This window comes from Cyrtonyx montezumae, unplaced genomic scaffold (genome assembly GCF_038088225.1).
Source record: "Cyrtonyx montezumae isolate F1298 unplaced genomic scaffold, pur_monq_1.0 scaffold_25, whole genome shotgun sequence".
Classification (NCBI taxonomy): Eukaryota; Metazoa; Chordata; class Aves; order Galliformes; family Odontophoridae; genus Cyrtonyx; species Cyrtonyx montezumae.
The window spans coordinates 17,681,478-17,697,435 of NW_027071992.1; the positions used below are offsets into that span (position 1 = coordinate 17,681,478).

The 15,958-nt window shown below is 39.0% G+C and overlaps 1 pseudogene; it reads right to left on the minus strand.

Moving 5' to 3' along the window:
- Positions 1–1,781: 1,781 nt before the first annotated feature.
- Positions 1,782–1,900, minus strand: LOC136050937 (5S ribosomal RNA; annotated as a pseudogene).
- Between the last annotated feature and the right edge of the window lie 14,058 nt (positions 1,901–15,958).

Genomic DNA, 15,958 nt, shown 5'->3' on the forward strand with positions numbered 1-15,958 from the left:
CACATCCAGCCTTACCTTTAATGCCTCCAGGGATGAGATATCCACAGTCTTTCTGGGCAGACTGTTCCAGTACTCTGAGCGAAAAAAACCTGAGAATGCAAGACAGTACAACTTAGGATACAATAGATAAAGTAGCAGTATTAAGTAATTCAGCATTATCTCTTAAATAAGATGACATCGCTGAGATGACATTAGAAGAGACAGTTCCAAAACTATGTCATAAAATATCATTCACATTCTATTTGAACAGTTTTATCATGATGTCAAATAGCCATGTACATGGCTGAGAGCTTCTACTCTTGAGCTCCATTTTTTTGTTTGTTTGTTTGTTTGTTTGTTTTGTTTTAGAAAAATATATTCCTAGAGAGGACACTCTATATTTTAGTAAACTAAAATTTGGTAAACAAAGAAAAGTAATAAGATTTAATATAGATTTACGTTTATTGATATTAATTGATTTACCTGTCTCAAGACAGCAGCTTGACTGGCTGCTTTTAATTAACTGACTTAAATGCTTTCTTTGGTGTCACAGGAATTATTTAAGATTAGTCATATCTGCTCACTTATAAGTTGCTTGGGTTATCTGTGGTATACTAAAGAGAATCCACCAGTTCTAAAGAACTTTGCCATCTATAAACTATTTTAATTACCTGTGATATAGAATTACTTGTCTGCTCCTAATTTTGCTAATAGAGTATGTAGTTCTCTCAAGAGTCAGTTGACTCTCCAAGGTGTAATATCTTTCTAAAACCTTTTATAGAGACTAAAGTAATCACTGTTTGTATACTGCTTTGCTTTTAATTTAGTCTCATTTTCCTGAAACTAAAATGATCATAACAAAGAATAATCTATTTCTTCTTCTTTTTCTTTTCATTTTTTTTTTTGCTTTAATTATGACATGACCAAGATCTCAGTTCAAGAGACTTAAATGAAGAGAAGCAATGCTGATTCATCATCCAAAGAGCCATATATGAAGATTTAGCTTCTACCTTTTAGAATTTCTTCAGATTACAAATAGCTTCCATATTTTCAAGTAGATGAAATGGCACTCAGTAACTTGAAATAACTCTTTCTAACCTCAAATCATCATTAGCAGTCAAGAGCACTCCATGGTCATCTTTAATTTGAATACTAGTTCTTGGGAAACAGGAGCAGGGAAGTAATTGTCCACCTATACTCCGTACTGGTGAGGCCACACATCAAGAACTGTGTTCAGTTTTGGGCTTTTCACTGCAAGAATGACACTGAAGCCCTGAAGTGTGTCCAGAAAAGGGTAACAGAGCTGGTGAGGAGTCTGGACTGGAGCACAGGCCTTATGAGGATTGGATGAGGGCGCTGGGATTATTCAGTATGGAGAAGAGGAGGCTCAGAGGAGACCTTATTGCTCTCTATCACTACCTGAAGGGAGGTTGTAATGAGCTGGGGGTCGGCCTCTTCTCTCATGTAACTAGTGATAAGACTAAAGGGAATGGCTTCAAGTTGCACCAGGGGATGTTCAAGCTGGATGTTAGGAATTAATTCCTCTTCAAAAGAGAGGTCAGGCCCTGGAATGGGCTGCTCAGGGAGGTGATGGAGTCACTGACCCTGGAGGTATTCAAGGAATGTTTGGACACGGTTTGGTGAGAACCGTTGGTGATAGGTAGACAGCTGGACTGGATGATCTTGTAGGTCTTTTCCTACCATGGCGATTCTATGATTCGTTTAATTACAGGTGTTACGGTTTTATTATTTTTGTTATATTATTGATATTCCACATCATGACATCGTGTGGTGTGTTGGGAGTTGAACAGCACCCGATATTCCCAGGAGGTCTCCCATCCAAGTACCAACCAGGCCCAATCCTTCTTAGCTTCCGAGATCAGATGAGATCAGGCGTTGTTAGAGTGGTGTGGCTGTAGACAGTTTTTATTTTTCCCTCTGAGTGGTAACACGTAAAAATACAAAGCATCGCACAATCATCTGGTGAATGTGGAATATCAATAATATAACAAAAATAATAAAACCATAACAACAGGCTTCTATTCTGTTTGGGAAATGGGGAACTCCAAGCCAGCATATGTAACACAGTATCAAGCAGATTGGAAGGATCTTGGAAGCACAGAAAGATGTGCCATTAGAACAGCAGCTTATTCTTTGCAGTGGTCAGAAGTGTCATTGTGCCATTATCAGTATAAAGTGCAACAATGTTTTGAGTTCTGCATGCATTTGTTTCAGTCCAGAAAGGATATAGTAAATACAAAAAGGAAAGGGAAATTAAACTAGAAATGTTTACAATTGTGAAACAATCTGTCAAAAATGTGTAAAACCATGAGTGACACAGAGCATGGAAAATCAGCAAAAATTTTTAGATTCTCACAGTTTAGGAAGCTAGATGACCAGAAATTATATGATCAGGAAAAAAACTTGAGAACAATGAGTTTTACTGACCATCAGGTGCACAACTGGCTAAGCAGTTATGAGAGACTATAGTTGTAGGTTCTTCGTGCTCGTGTATGCATTTAACTCATGCAAACATGCATGAATCATCTGTCTAGATGAGGTATGATAGTGACATGCTTTCCTTTTCTGCATAATTGTTTGTAATACATACATGAGAAATGTTCATGGCACTGAGCCTATCAGAGTTCAAGAAGAGTGTTGACAGTGCTTTGAAATAAAGGTCTGAAATTTGAGTGGTCTTACATGAAGCCAGGAATTGTACTCTGTGATCCTTTTGGGTCTCATCCAACTCAGGATATTCAATGATTCTACGTTTCTATATGTACATATATTTATGTTGGAACTACAAAGAAAAAAACAGTTTCTAACTGAAACAATCCTTTGAGGTGCTTAAAATGTGGATTTCACAGGATAGAGAACTCCAGCCTCTGCCAAAGGGTGAAAAGAGCTCTTATTATTATTATTATTATTATTCTGTTGTTTTGAGTGACACACATGAGAAAAATGCAATGAACCAGATTGCAATCTTTCCCTTGCTGAGCAAATCCAGAGCAGATAGACTTAAGGCAGCTACATCTCTCACGGTATATAGAAGACAAGCTGGGAGCAGACCCTTGCCACACAAACTTTGATGAGAACTTGCCACCTCACAGCTTCTGGAATGGCAGATTACAGCTGTATGACTGTAACTCTGAAAATTTCTGACATTTAATATTAGTAATTAAGAGTTCAGATTGGTGGTCGAATCAATAATCCCTTGCAGTTATTGATCAGATGCTGCCATCCTGCCAGTCACGGAGCATAGCTGACCTTATGAAAGCTGATCTCTGCTTTCAGCACCGTCCCAGTGCTACCTCCTTACTGCCTGACTTCATCAGGAGCACTTAAATAGCTGTATAGTTGTTGTCACCAGGATCTGCTTTGAAACAGGGTGTGTCTCTGTAACCCACTTGGGTTCAGAGGCCCAAAAAGCAGGAGATGTGAGAATAGCTCCTTCCCCACAGACCAAATCACCCTAAGGTCTGCCACCTCTCTACTGCCAATCCAAGGCAGCTGTACCCTGTCTCCAGAATGAGACACCACAATGAATCCTCTCTCATCTGCAAGTATGAAGGTGTACCCTTGCAGTGAAGAAAAATTCACATAAATGTACATTGAAATCTTGCCACCATCCTTCCCACAGGTACTTTCTTGGGCAACATCACTATGTGCCACTGGATGACACTGAGCAAGTCTGAGGATAGGAGGCACTTATATGGGTGTGCCAAAGGGAAATGACCATCTGAAAAGTTCAGCTGGGCACCAGGGTTGTTTTTTTCATTCGTGAATATTTAATAGTTTACATAAAAAAGAAGTCTAGATTTTATTTCTCAGTTGAAATGCAGGATTAGCAGTAACATTGCTGTAAGATTGAAAAACACTACTACTACTTGTCTACTTTTGGAGGATAACTTCTTAGAAAAAGCACACCTCAAATTAATATATCAGAAATTCATTACTTTTTACATGGGTGATAGACAAGAGGGAACAGTTTTAAACAAAAGAGGGGAGATCTGATATCAGGAAATTTTTCACTATGAAGTTGGTAAGATAGGATTGGTAAGGACAGGCTTCCTATAGAGTTTGGGGATGCTCCATCACTAGAGAAGTTTGAGGCCAGGTTGGATGGGCCCAGGGCAACTTGATCTAGTGTTTGATTTAGTGAATGGCAACCCTTCCCATAGCAGGGGTTGGAACTAGATCTTGGAGATCCCTTCTATCTCAAGTCATTCTAAAATTCTATAGCTCATTCTGTCATTCAATAAATATTATGCATCCAATTAAACCTGAGAATACTATATATTCCAGTTTTTATTTTTTTTAATCTATTTTCTGCCACGTTTTGAGTACAGTGCCTGTAGTACAGATTAGTTTCCTATCAAAGATCTCTAAGAGCAGAGAGATTCATTCTAAAATCTTCTCTACCCAGCCAAGGCAGCTAAATGCTCCACATTGGGTTCAAAAAATGTCAATGTTTTACGGGCTGGTTCGGCCCAGTTCCATGATGACTGGGGCTGCAGACCCATGGACCCACACTCCGGGAAAGGGGAAGGGCGAAAGGGAAAAAAGAAAAGGAATATGGACCTAACAACAGAACATTGACTACAATCTGAAGAGGAAAGCTAATTTACTAAATAAAATATCAGAATGCAAAATAACACACTATGATTGGAATTGAAGATAATAAGTCAAATAAAATGAGCAAGAGAGTGTCCAAGAACCAGAGGCCTTATGCTAAATGCTGAAGGCAAGATGGCTAGGGAGCACCTGCTGCTGGGTCGATCCGAAAGGAAAGAGCCTGTGTCTTCTGAAATGCAAACAGTTTTTATCTTTCCCTCTGAGCAGAAGATGGAAAAATGCAAAGCAACGCAAAGTCCTCTGGTGTATATAGTTCTTCTCTTCTGAGGCAGGTATACTCAGAGCTATAAATGATTCATGGATCTGGAGCATTAACTCTTTAGCTCCCACTGCATGATACGATGTTATGTGTGGAATACCAATAACAAAAATCATAAAATCATGACAAGGTGAAAAATAAAAAATAATACTTTTTTTTTTTCATGATGGTTTCTGTAGAAGTAAAGAGATTCTGCCATCTCTGTCATTTCTTTCACTGTAACCAATCAAACGAGACCTGATCAATTAGAAGGCAATGTTCAGAATCTTTCCACTACTAAGTGATGCCGTTTACCTTTTCTACCTTGATGCATACTCACAAGGGGTATACAACATATTTTTAAAGAGGTAATATCTGAGCTTACATTCAAGACCTGTGCATAGACAGCCCTAGTTACATTCCAAGCTTTTTCACATCTATTAGCATTCCAAATACCTAGACATTAAGGGCCAGTTCTAGGGAGAGATTTGTGATTCCTCATATTTGAAAAGTGGATCCTCCCATGTCTACTAAAACCTCCCATACTGACAGAAGAGTTACCAATATGATTGGTTTTCTGGAAATAATAATAATAAAAATAATAAAAGCCATCATATATTATATCATAATAAAAGCCATCTGCTGATCTTGCCTAGAGTTAAAGGCTTGTTCAGTTTGATATGGGAGCTGTGGACTTGCATCCGCTCAGTTTGAAGGGAACATGGTATTGTCATTTATCTTTGTGAATAACCACATACACAGTTACAGTCGGGGAGCTCATCTACTAGAAGGCAACCTTGAAGAGAAGGATCTGGGTTTTCTGGTGGACAACAGGTTGAACATGAGACAACTGTGTGCCCTTGTGGCAAAGAAAGCCACTGACATGCTGGGGTGCATTAGGAAGAGTATTGTCAGCACATTGAGAGAGGTGATATTCCTCCTCTTCTACTCAGCCCTGCTGTGTGTCTTTATGCTTTGAATATAACTTTGTGTGTGTGTGTGTGTACGAAAACAACTTGATCTGTTCTACTCTTCCAAATCCTGTATGTAGGAATTCAGATAGCAACCCTTTCCTGCCTCAAGGAGACTGCTAGTGGAGGTCTTTGTAATTACAAGAGATGGTTCCCTGAAATTTATGGGAGGAAATCAGCTGGTTATCTGGATTTAGAAAGCTTCATATACTTGATTTCATGTATCACCTTGGGACAAATATCGTGGAGCCTGTTCATCAGCTTGAGAGCTTTCCCAAGAGAGGGCTATGGAGATACTTCATTCCACACAGTGGCTATTTCAATTTTAGCCACCTTCCTGCATGTGGATAAATAGCAGAATGTATCTAAGGAAAGACAATATAGACAGATAGATTTTGGCTGATATTTAAGAACCATAATAAATAATCTCCTCCTCACCCACGCCTTCCTTCAAAATCTCCATACAGTTCTGTATATTTTATAACAAACTCTAATAAAGAAATAATGCAAAATGGCACCTGTAAAAAAAAAAAAAAGAATAACTCAAAATGTAGGTTATTGAAATATGAGTGTAATATAGAAAAGATAGCAGTGCAGATATTAATGACCTATCTGTCTCCTGGTGCACTTAAAACAGTCTCTCAAGTATTTTATTTTATTTTTTATTAGAAACTGTATCATTAGCTCTGAAAGATTATACTGCAAAGAAGAAGAGAAATCTGACTTTTAAAAGCCAAATTCAGGTAGGCTTCTTTTTCCTTACTTAAAAAATAAAACAGAATAAAATAAAATAAAATTCATAAACATTTTTTTCCCTCTGGCTGGAATATTAGGATAGTATATTAAATTCCCGCCCCCAACTCCACGAAAGGAAGACCCAGCAACATTTACATAATAATGTCCCTACTGTGCTTTTGACAGATGGGTTTCATTGACACAGACATACTGTTAAGGGCTTAGCAATAGATTAAAAAAACAACAACAATACAGTGTAACATAATAAAAGTGTATTGTAATGTACATCATAACTTTTGGCCAAGGTTAAATTTCCAGTTGGTGTATGAAAGTCGTATTCCATTAGACAAAATAGATGTCATGCTGCAAAGCATTAAAGATGAGTTGACTGAGCCATTTGTTTTTATTTATATTACATTATATTTTCCTTGATTCTATTTATGCAGCGGGTAAAAAAAAATAAGTCTTTCAGCCCCTTCTTCCTCAACTACACCACTGCAATACACTGTTACTAATATCAAATGTCTCCATGTGGCTTCCCACAGTAAAGGGTTTTGTACAAACCAGTAAGAACCCCTTTCTGCAGCTGCAGCACCAACATGTATGCCCACCTGAGTGGGCTGCATACTGCATGGCCAGCAACCCAACCGTGGCAGTAATGGGCCCACTTAACAAGGACCTAAACTGGCTGCACAGCTTTGTCCACACCACTCCAGCCATCTCTGCAATGAGAACTGATTCTTCTGCTCTGTTTATTATTTCAAAAGTCATAACGAAGTCCATACTTCAGCTGCCATGAGATCCTTGCTGTCCTTCCTTCTTAAAATGTCTTCCTTAAACTTTACAGAATAATTTCTAACATAGTGAAGCTTGTAAGTGAGGTTCAGGTGAAATTACTGGGGTGAGATGGGTAGTCATAACCCAGGAACACTGTCTACTCTATAACTCACTATGGGCCAATTCACTTGTGTGGCTGTCTCCAAACTCAGGAGTTTCCAAATGCCTCTAAAAAAACATGTCTTGTTTTTATTGGTGTAGGTTCTTTCCCTTTTCTGCTCTCCAAGCTCCAGCAAATTGTGCCTTTCTTCAGTAATGGCTTTATGCATCTTCACAATAAAAGTCATCCAGCAAAGAGACAGAGGAGTTTTCTCAGCATGTCGCCCTAAAAGGTACTCTCAGTTGCAAGACATTCACAGTTTCTTTTTAATGTCAAGTTATATGGTTTTTGGGGCTTTCCCAATTCCATCAATTCCCTTGACAGCACAGACACTTCGAGTGGAGTGGTGAGGACCGAGCTGATAAACTGCAGCCTCCTCTGGTACTGGCCTCTGTCCAATGAAACAATAATGCTCTTCCCAGGAAGCAGTTTATGCTCTGCATAGAAATGTTTTCCCACCAAGAGGTGGTAGCCAAGATGCATATGGGCCCAGTGTTACCAGGTCTCATATGAGGCTGTCCTTGCTGGTGTAACTGTCCTTTTCTTAGCAAACTCAGAGGCAATGGACTAGGGTCTGTTCAGCCTTGAAAAAAGAAAACTCAGAGGGAATCTGATCCATGTCTATAAATATCTAAGGAGTGGGAGGCAAAGGGATGAGGCTAGACTCTTCTAAGCAGTGTGTGGTGACAGAAGGAGGGGAAATGGCCACAAACTGAGGCATAGGAAGTTCCACACAAATGGTCATGGGAACTTCTTCGCAGTAAGGATGATGGAACACTGGCATAGCTGCACAGAGAGGTTGTGGAGACTCCTCTGGAGGTGTTCAAGACCCGCATGGACGCCTACCTGCTCAATCTTGGCTAGGAAGCCTGCTTTGGCAAGGGGGTTGGACTAGATGATCTTTGGAGGTCCCTTCCAACCCCTACAATTCTGTGATTCCATTGTTCTTCCTACTGTTGTCACAACATGCAGCCAGTGGGTCTCATCCTGCCTTGGAGGAGCTGCTGTAATCATAAAATCACAAAATCATAGAGTTACCTTGTAGAATGGCTTGTGTTAGAACATCCTTAAAGACCACCCAGTTCCAATACCCTGCTGTGAGTAAAGTTACCACCCACCACATCAGCCTGTCCCCAGCCAACCTGTTCTTGGTCACTTCCATGGATGAGGAATCCACAGCTTCCATGAGCATCATATAAAGCCTGAAAATGTAAGAATGAGTGTAGTAAAAATCCCCCATGTAACCTTTGGAAAATTGGGAAGTGAATATTTAAACAGCAATCTGTTGTCCTTGATTCATATCACACTTTTCATCATTATCTGCCTATTGGGTTAAACAGAATATGATATGACACAGGAAGAATAATTATTTTATATATATGTCTGAGTGTATGTAACAATTATTCTCTAGAAAATCTTCTAGAAGATTTTATAGTGTATGCTTATAATTTCTTACTTAAGGCATCCTTCCAACTTGTATGTAATTTTTACCTTCAAGAAAATGGCATTGAACACCACCTCCCTGCTTCAGAGTTGTCAATAAAAACAAATCTATTTATGTTGTCTTTGCACTTGCTGGTGATATGTAGAACCTTTAATACACAAAGTCTCAAATCAACATAAGCTGATGCATCATTGTTGTGTCTTGAGAATGTGCATCAACTTTCACCACGTGAAGAATGTAATAATATTTTAGTATCAAAGTCAGTTCAGGGCTGCAAATGGGGAGGAAGTTGGAAGAGAATATTTTTTTGATACGTTCATTTTAAGCAGTGGAAACTAAGTCAAATCATCTGAGAATATCAATGTTTTGTCACACTCCTACGTAGATCTGGTTCCATGAAAGATCTGTGATGCTAGTATGACCACTAGGGAAGCATTTCACTCTTTATAATGCATTGCTCAAGCTTGCAGGTAAATCCCTGATAGAGTTACAGGCAATTAATCTTTCCAACGGGAGATGGTAAGAAATTCGGTGATGTCTGAGCAGTACTCATTGTGTCCCCAGGAAAGAAAACATCTTTTGTTTCAGTATCTAACTTCTGATGTGCAGCGGGTAAAAAGAGAATCATCCATGCAGATAAGAAGATCCTCAGATGCTGCTGCAGGGCTAACTCAATTGCTTTCCTCCTGTGTCTGCTAAGATTGGTACCTCCTGTGCAAAAGCCATGATAACCAAATAGCACTATCATTCCAAATCCACTGTCATCATCATCATCATCATCATAGGCCTCCTCCTGGCTACTGAAAGATGAAGGCTTGACCTTAAAAATGGCACCCCTGGCTCTGACCAACTGTGTCCATTTTTGTCTCTGCCATCTGTCTATTCATCTTAGTGACAGGCAGTCCTGGCTTTGCTCTCTGCCTATTCACTATGCATAGACAAATGTCTGCGAAAGAGCTTGCTTATGTGGAGGGAGTTGATACCAGCCTCAGGAAAGTATTTGGCACAACACAGTTGGAAACAGCCATTGCTTTTGTTCAGATTTGGGTTTTATTTCTTGCTGTGCTTATAAGAAATGAAATTTTCTTCCTTGGGGGCAGTGAAGAAGTGAGTTCACTGTTTGTCTGTGTGGATAGTTAAGGGACAATAAAAGCTTTCAAAAACTTGGTCAAAGCAGAAGGGGCAGCATGGGATAAAGATTGGAGATATCTGAGAGAAGAGTAAATTAGTGGCTTTTTTTCTTCTTGAGGCAAATACTCAGAGGAGCAGTAAGACCACAGGGAAGGTAATAAATCACTGGAAAGCACTTGGGATTTGTTTTTTAAAGTCATCTGATTAATCCATGCACCTCATGCAGCCAGTAAAAACACAGCTTTTTACTCACAAAAATCTTACCTCCTGGGAATTAATGAAAATTTAGAAACTAGCAATCACAGAGAGAGAGGAAATGAAGACCAGTGATTGCAAAGCAAAAAGACCTGAATTAATTTATCGGCTGGGCCATAAGTTTATTTTGTAAATTTGGGGAAAAGTAATCAACATTTTGGCCCCTAAGTTTCACAGGGAGGATCCTGTGAAATGGATGTAACAATATTTGCTTACTTTTCCAGATCTTGGAAAGGGCACACGAACTAGAAGAATCCAATATAAGGACATCAGTTTTCTAATGAGATTATCTTCTTCTTCTAATGTGACACTGATATAACATACCTTTGCTGTTTAGGTCACAGATTTCACCATAAGCCTACACTGTTTCCATTTCTACCAGGGCTGAAGCTGAGTATAATACGTTGTTTGAAAAATTCATACTGTTCCTGTAAGTGCATTCTGTCTTTTACATGTAAGAGTAGTGCTGTGGTTTCTCTCTCAGCAATATGTATCTGATAGAGGAGACAGGAACAAGAGGATATTAGATAAAATAATGGACAGCATATTCTGGGAGGAGTATGAAGTAGCTGGAAGCAGACCATAAGAGGGACAGGAATGAGGGAAAAGAGAAATTTGAACTCATTACAGTAGATAGGAGGACTGAGAAAGTGATATGTAGGTCCTGGTCAGGAGTGGGGAGGAAAACTCAGACAGGAATGTCATTGTGTACTGCTTGGCTGCTTCTGCAGATGGAGCCTTTTGAGGCCAGGCATCACTAACAGTTTGCCTGAAAGTGTTGCACCAGCATCCAAGAGATATTTATTAGGTAGACATTATTAATCTCTCACTACACAAGCACTTGCATTTGCTTATTTAAAAGTCATTAATAACATTTAATATGGATAAGATTATCAGCTTTTTGTTTTGCCTCTAAGCATCGCTAATATAGGGGATAAAGACAGAGGAATACAAAGCAGGCATCATCGTGCCAGTACAAAAATACTGGCATTTTGTTTTCAGTGTGATTATTATTATTTCAGCAATGATTGTGTCTAGACATCTCAAGATGATACTGAGGTCTGCTGGTGATTGGGATGGAATAAAACAGATTACTTTGAAAAGCTGGTCATGAAAATAAATGGGCAGCATAACAGGAAAAAGAATGGCAGGGAAGATATTTGTTCCAGGTTACAAAGAAACGTCATTCAGATATCCTGATTGCTAAACAGATATTTAATCTACTTTCACAGACTTCTGTCACTGGGCTGTAGCATGACTGTCTAGTACAACAAGAACAAATAAGGACTTCATTACAGGATGAAGACATGCTTCTTCTACTAAACTGTATGGACCCATACAGAAACTGGTTCAGATTACTGCTCTTCTTTGGGGTCTTCTATGAGTGGATGGGTTTAGAGGGTCATCATCTGAGAAGGACAGGTTGGTAAAAATGCATGCTTTCTATGTGGAAGTGTTAGTTGTCAGCAGGTTGAACATGAGCAGTGTGCCCAGGGGGCCAAGGAGTTCAGTGACATCCTGTCTTCTATCAGAAACAGTGCAGTCAGCAGGAGCAAGGAAGTGATCATCCCTCTGTACTTGGCACTGGTACGGCCACACCTCATGTACTGTGTTCAGTTTTTGTCCCCTCACTACAAGATTCTGAAGCTCTGGAGCATGTGTAAGAGAAGTACAATAAAGCTGTGAAGGTACTGGAGCACAAGCCTCATGAGGGGCAGCTGAGGGAACTGGGATGGCTCAGTCTGGAGAAGAGGAGGCTCAGGAGAGACTTTATTGCTCTCTACATCTACTTAAAAGGAGGTTGTGCTGAGGTGAGTGTCAACCTCTTTTCCCAGATAAGAGTAGTAGAACAAGAAGTGATGGTCTCAAGTTGTGCCAGGGGAAGTTCAGGTTAGATATTAGGAGCAATTTCTTCTCAGAAAGAGGGATGACGCAATGGAACAGGCTGTTCAGGGAGGTGGTGGTGTCACCATCCCTGGAAGTGTTTAAGGAAAGTGTAGATGTGGCACTGAGGAACATTGTTTACTGGGCATGGTGGTGATGAGTTGATGGTTGGAAGTCCCATAAGGATCATTTAGTCCAATTCCTGGCTCCACATGGGATCACTCAAAAAACAGAGTGAGAGCATTGTCCAGACATTTCCTGAACACTGGCAAGCTTGGTGCCATGACCATTTTTCTGGTGCCTGTTCTAGTGCCCAACTGCTCTCTTAGTGAAGAATCTTTTCCTGATATCCAACCAGAACCTCCTCATCACAACTTCATGCCATTCCCTTAGGTAGATCAGTGCCTGTCCCTCTGCTGCCACTCACAAGGAAACCATAGGCTGTGATGAGGTCTTCTTTCAGTATTGTAGACTAGGTGACCTTAGTCTTTTCCAACCTCACTGATTCTATGATTCTTTGAAAATACAGGGCACAAGAAAGTCCTCAGTGATCTGATTTAAATTGTAATTCTGATAAAAATGAGAGGTCTGATTGAACTTTACCAAGCTGAGATAACAGTTCTGGTCTGTATCTGAAATTATCATTCACTCTTTTGAAGAATGTTAATACTGTCCACCAATAATCAGAGCCACAGTGTGCAGCACATATAGTCTATTGTGCAGCCAGACTGGCATTAAAAACATGAGATTGTCTCAGGAGGAGCCCAATTTCATGCATTCAAATGTGGGACTTATTCATAAAGCTCAGAGACACTTCCTGATGATCTTTGCTTTGGAGCACCTATTCTTTAGGAAGTGAATTTCTCCCCTTTTTCTCCATAGGTCCCAACACAAGACATTTCCACTATGTTACCCTTAAGGAATCTCATTCAAGATCTATCTGGTGGGACAGACTGATTATTACATCAGAGGAGGAGAGGGACACCCCACAGTGATATTTAATAGCTGCCTGTGGGTCTCTGGCATTTTGAATAATATCTCCAGATAGTATTTTTGTTTTTCTGCTGCCCATTTGAGGCTTTATATATAAGTGGCCTGGAAGCCATATGCTTTCAAATGCAGATCCAGAACTGGATGGGACACAGAGGTGGTAAATCCTGGATTAGGGTCCAGAAACAAATGGAAAATTCACCTTTGGAAGGAACTTGGATCTTGCTGCAAAATAGTGTTGGCAGCAAACCATTTTAGCAAACCATTTTAGACCATTACATGGATTTAGATGTCAGCTTGTCTCTTCAGGACATTGTGCTACCTTTCTGTTGTAACACGAAGGACAGTACAGCTAAGTGGGCTCCTTGCACAGCTACTAAAGAGGAAAGAGAGAAAAGTGATCTTAGAGTTTCTGGACTTGAATAAAGTCCTTGAGCACACAGCTTCAGTTTTTCCTCCTGTTGCTGCACTGGATTTAATTTTGCCTTATAATAGAGCACAAACATAAGCAGAGATGGAATTTATTCCTGTCTCTGGGTTGCACAGATGGCATAATGATGAAACATTGCATCAAAGTGGGAAAGTGTGGAGATCTCATGGTCTTGATATAGGCAGAAATTGAGAGGGTAGAGTTCTGTTCTTATGTATTATCTAAACAAGTTGCTTCAGAAAACAGATGTTAGAGGTAGAAAGGAAGGATTTAACATCAAAGCTGATCTACAGGAATGTGTGTGTACTGAGTTCAGATCTCATCTTTGTTATGCCTAGTGGATTTGCTTTCAAATCCCAATCCAAATAATAATAGGAATTTAAAAAAAAAAAGTCAGTTTTAGTGAGGGAAAAAAAAAACAACAACAATTTAGATCTTTTCTGTAATATTGCAGAATTTTGCTGCCCAAACTGTTTGTTTTTTTTTCTCTGCCTTCATAAAAAATTACTCTGGATGTAATAAGAACAAGGTGTTCTAATTAAATAGATTTGTTTACATCTCATAATGTGAAAAACTAATTCAATCTGATATACTGTAGATTCTTATGCTATCCCTCTCCCACTTCATGTAAAATTACTCTTTTTAAGTAGTATTTTATTTAAGAATATTTAAAAAGTGGCCTTGATTAAGGAAAAACTGATTTAAGTTCCAAAGTGCTTCCTTAAGATAAAGCTTTTGTTTCAAAGTGCAAGAATATAGGGGAGGGAGAGCAGAAGCTGTGCCATCTATCATAGTATTTTCTCTGTACTTTATTGCATTGCAAAGGTCCTTACACTTACTAGTCATGAGAACTCGCAGCCTGTAGCTAGAACACGTTTTTATTAAGTGAAGGTTAAAGTCAGGGCCAAAACAGAACCACTGCAATATGCTTACAAATATAACATCCTGACCCAGACTTGCACATAGTCTCAAATCCAAAGCAGAGGTAAAGATAGCGCTTCCTGGATACAGTTGTTTTCGTATCGGCGTTAAGGATTCTGTACGTTCTCCACTCAGGCTGAGCAAGGTAAAAACAGAACGTCAGAGTTCTGTAAAGAAAACTGGTGGCCAGAAATTCTTAGCCAGTCCCTGGACTGTCTCTGGTTGTCAGGGGAGCACATTCTTCTGAAGAACATAGAAGCATATCTACTAGAAAGAAGAAAATTGAGAACTGAGCCTGTAGATGGCTAAGTATAAAGACAGAACAGGATTCAATGAATATCTGCATTGTATTCATCTCTGTAAATCGAATAATGAAAAGCATTTAATATGCTAATCATTAAAGCATTTGTAAGGATGTAAGGAGAAAACAGTTTTGAGATGGCTCTTTCTAAAAACCTGATGCCTCAAAAAAAATAAAAAAAAGTTAAACTCTAAATTCTACTAACTTCCAAAGTTCTTTTTTTGGGGGATAAGAAATTTGTTTTTACAAGTTCTCACTCTGCTCCAGCTCTCTGCCAGATAGAGCTGCAGGAGATGTGGGGACATTAAGCTACTTGGGCTTGTGCCTCCCTGGCAGCTGGAGCTGCAGGGAGACTGGGAGCTGGGTGGGAGCTTGGTGTTCAGCCTCTGGCCCTCTGCCTGCTGCCAAGCTCCTGCTTTTATCAAATTCCTGTCTGTGTGCTTAAAGTGAAGAGGAGGAATAACTTCTGGGGGGTGGAGAAAGAGAGCAGCCAGTGAAAATCACTGTCATCTCTCAAAAAGAAAAGAAAGAAGAGAAGAGAAGAGAAGAGAAGAGAAGAGAAGAGAAGAGAAGAGAAGAGAAGAGAAGAGAAGAGAAGAGAAGAGAAGAGAAGAGAAGAGAAGAGAAGAGAAGAGAAGAGAAGAGAAGAGAAGAGAAGAGAAGAGAAGAGAAGAGAAGAGAAGAGAAGAGAAGAGAAAAGGAAAGGAAAGGAAAGGAAAGGAAAGGAAAGGAAAGGAAAGGAAAGGAAAGGAAAGGAAAGGAAAGGAAAGGAAAGGAAAGGAAAGGAAAGGAAAGAAAAGAAAAGAAAAGAAAAGAAAAGAAAAGAAAAGAAAAGAAAAGAAAAGAAAAGAAAAGAAAAGAAAAGAAAAGAAAAGAAAAGAAAAGAAAAGAAAAGAAAAGAAAAGAAAAGAAAAGAAAAGAAAAGGGAAAGAAAAATAGTAAAAAACGGTAAAAATAAAATTAAAATAAAATAAAATAAAATAAAATATAAAATAAAATAAAATAAAATAAAATAAAATAAAATAAAATAAAATAAAATAAAATAAAATAAAATAAAATATAAAATAAAATAAAATAAAATAATAAAATAAAATAAAATATAAA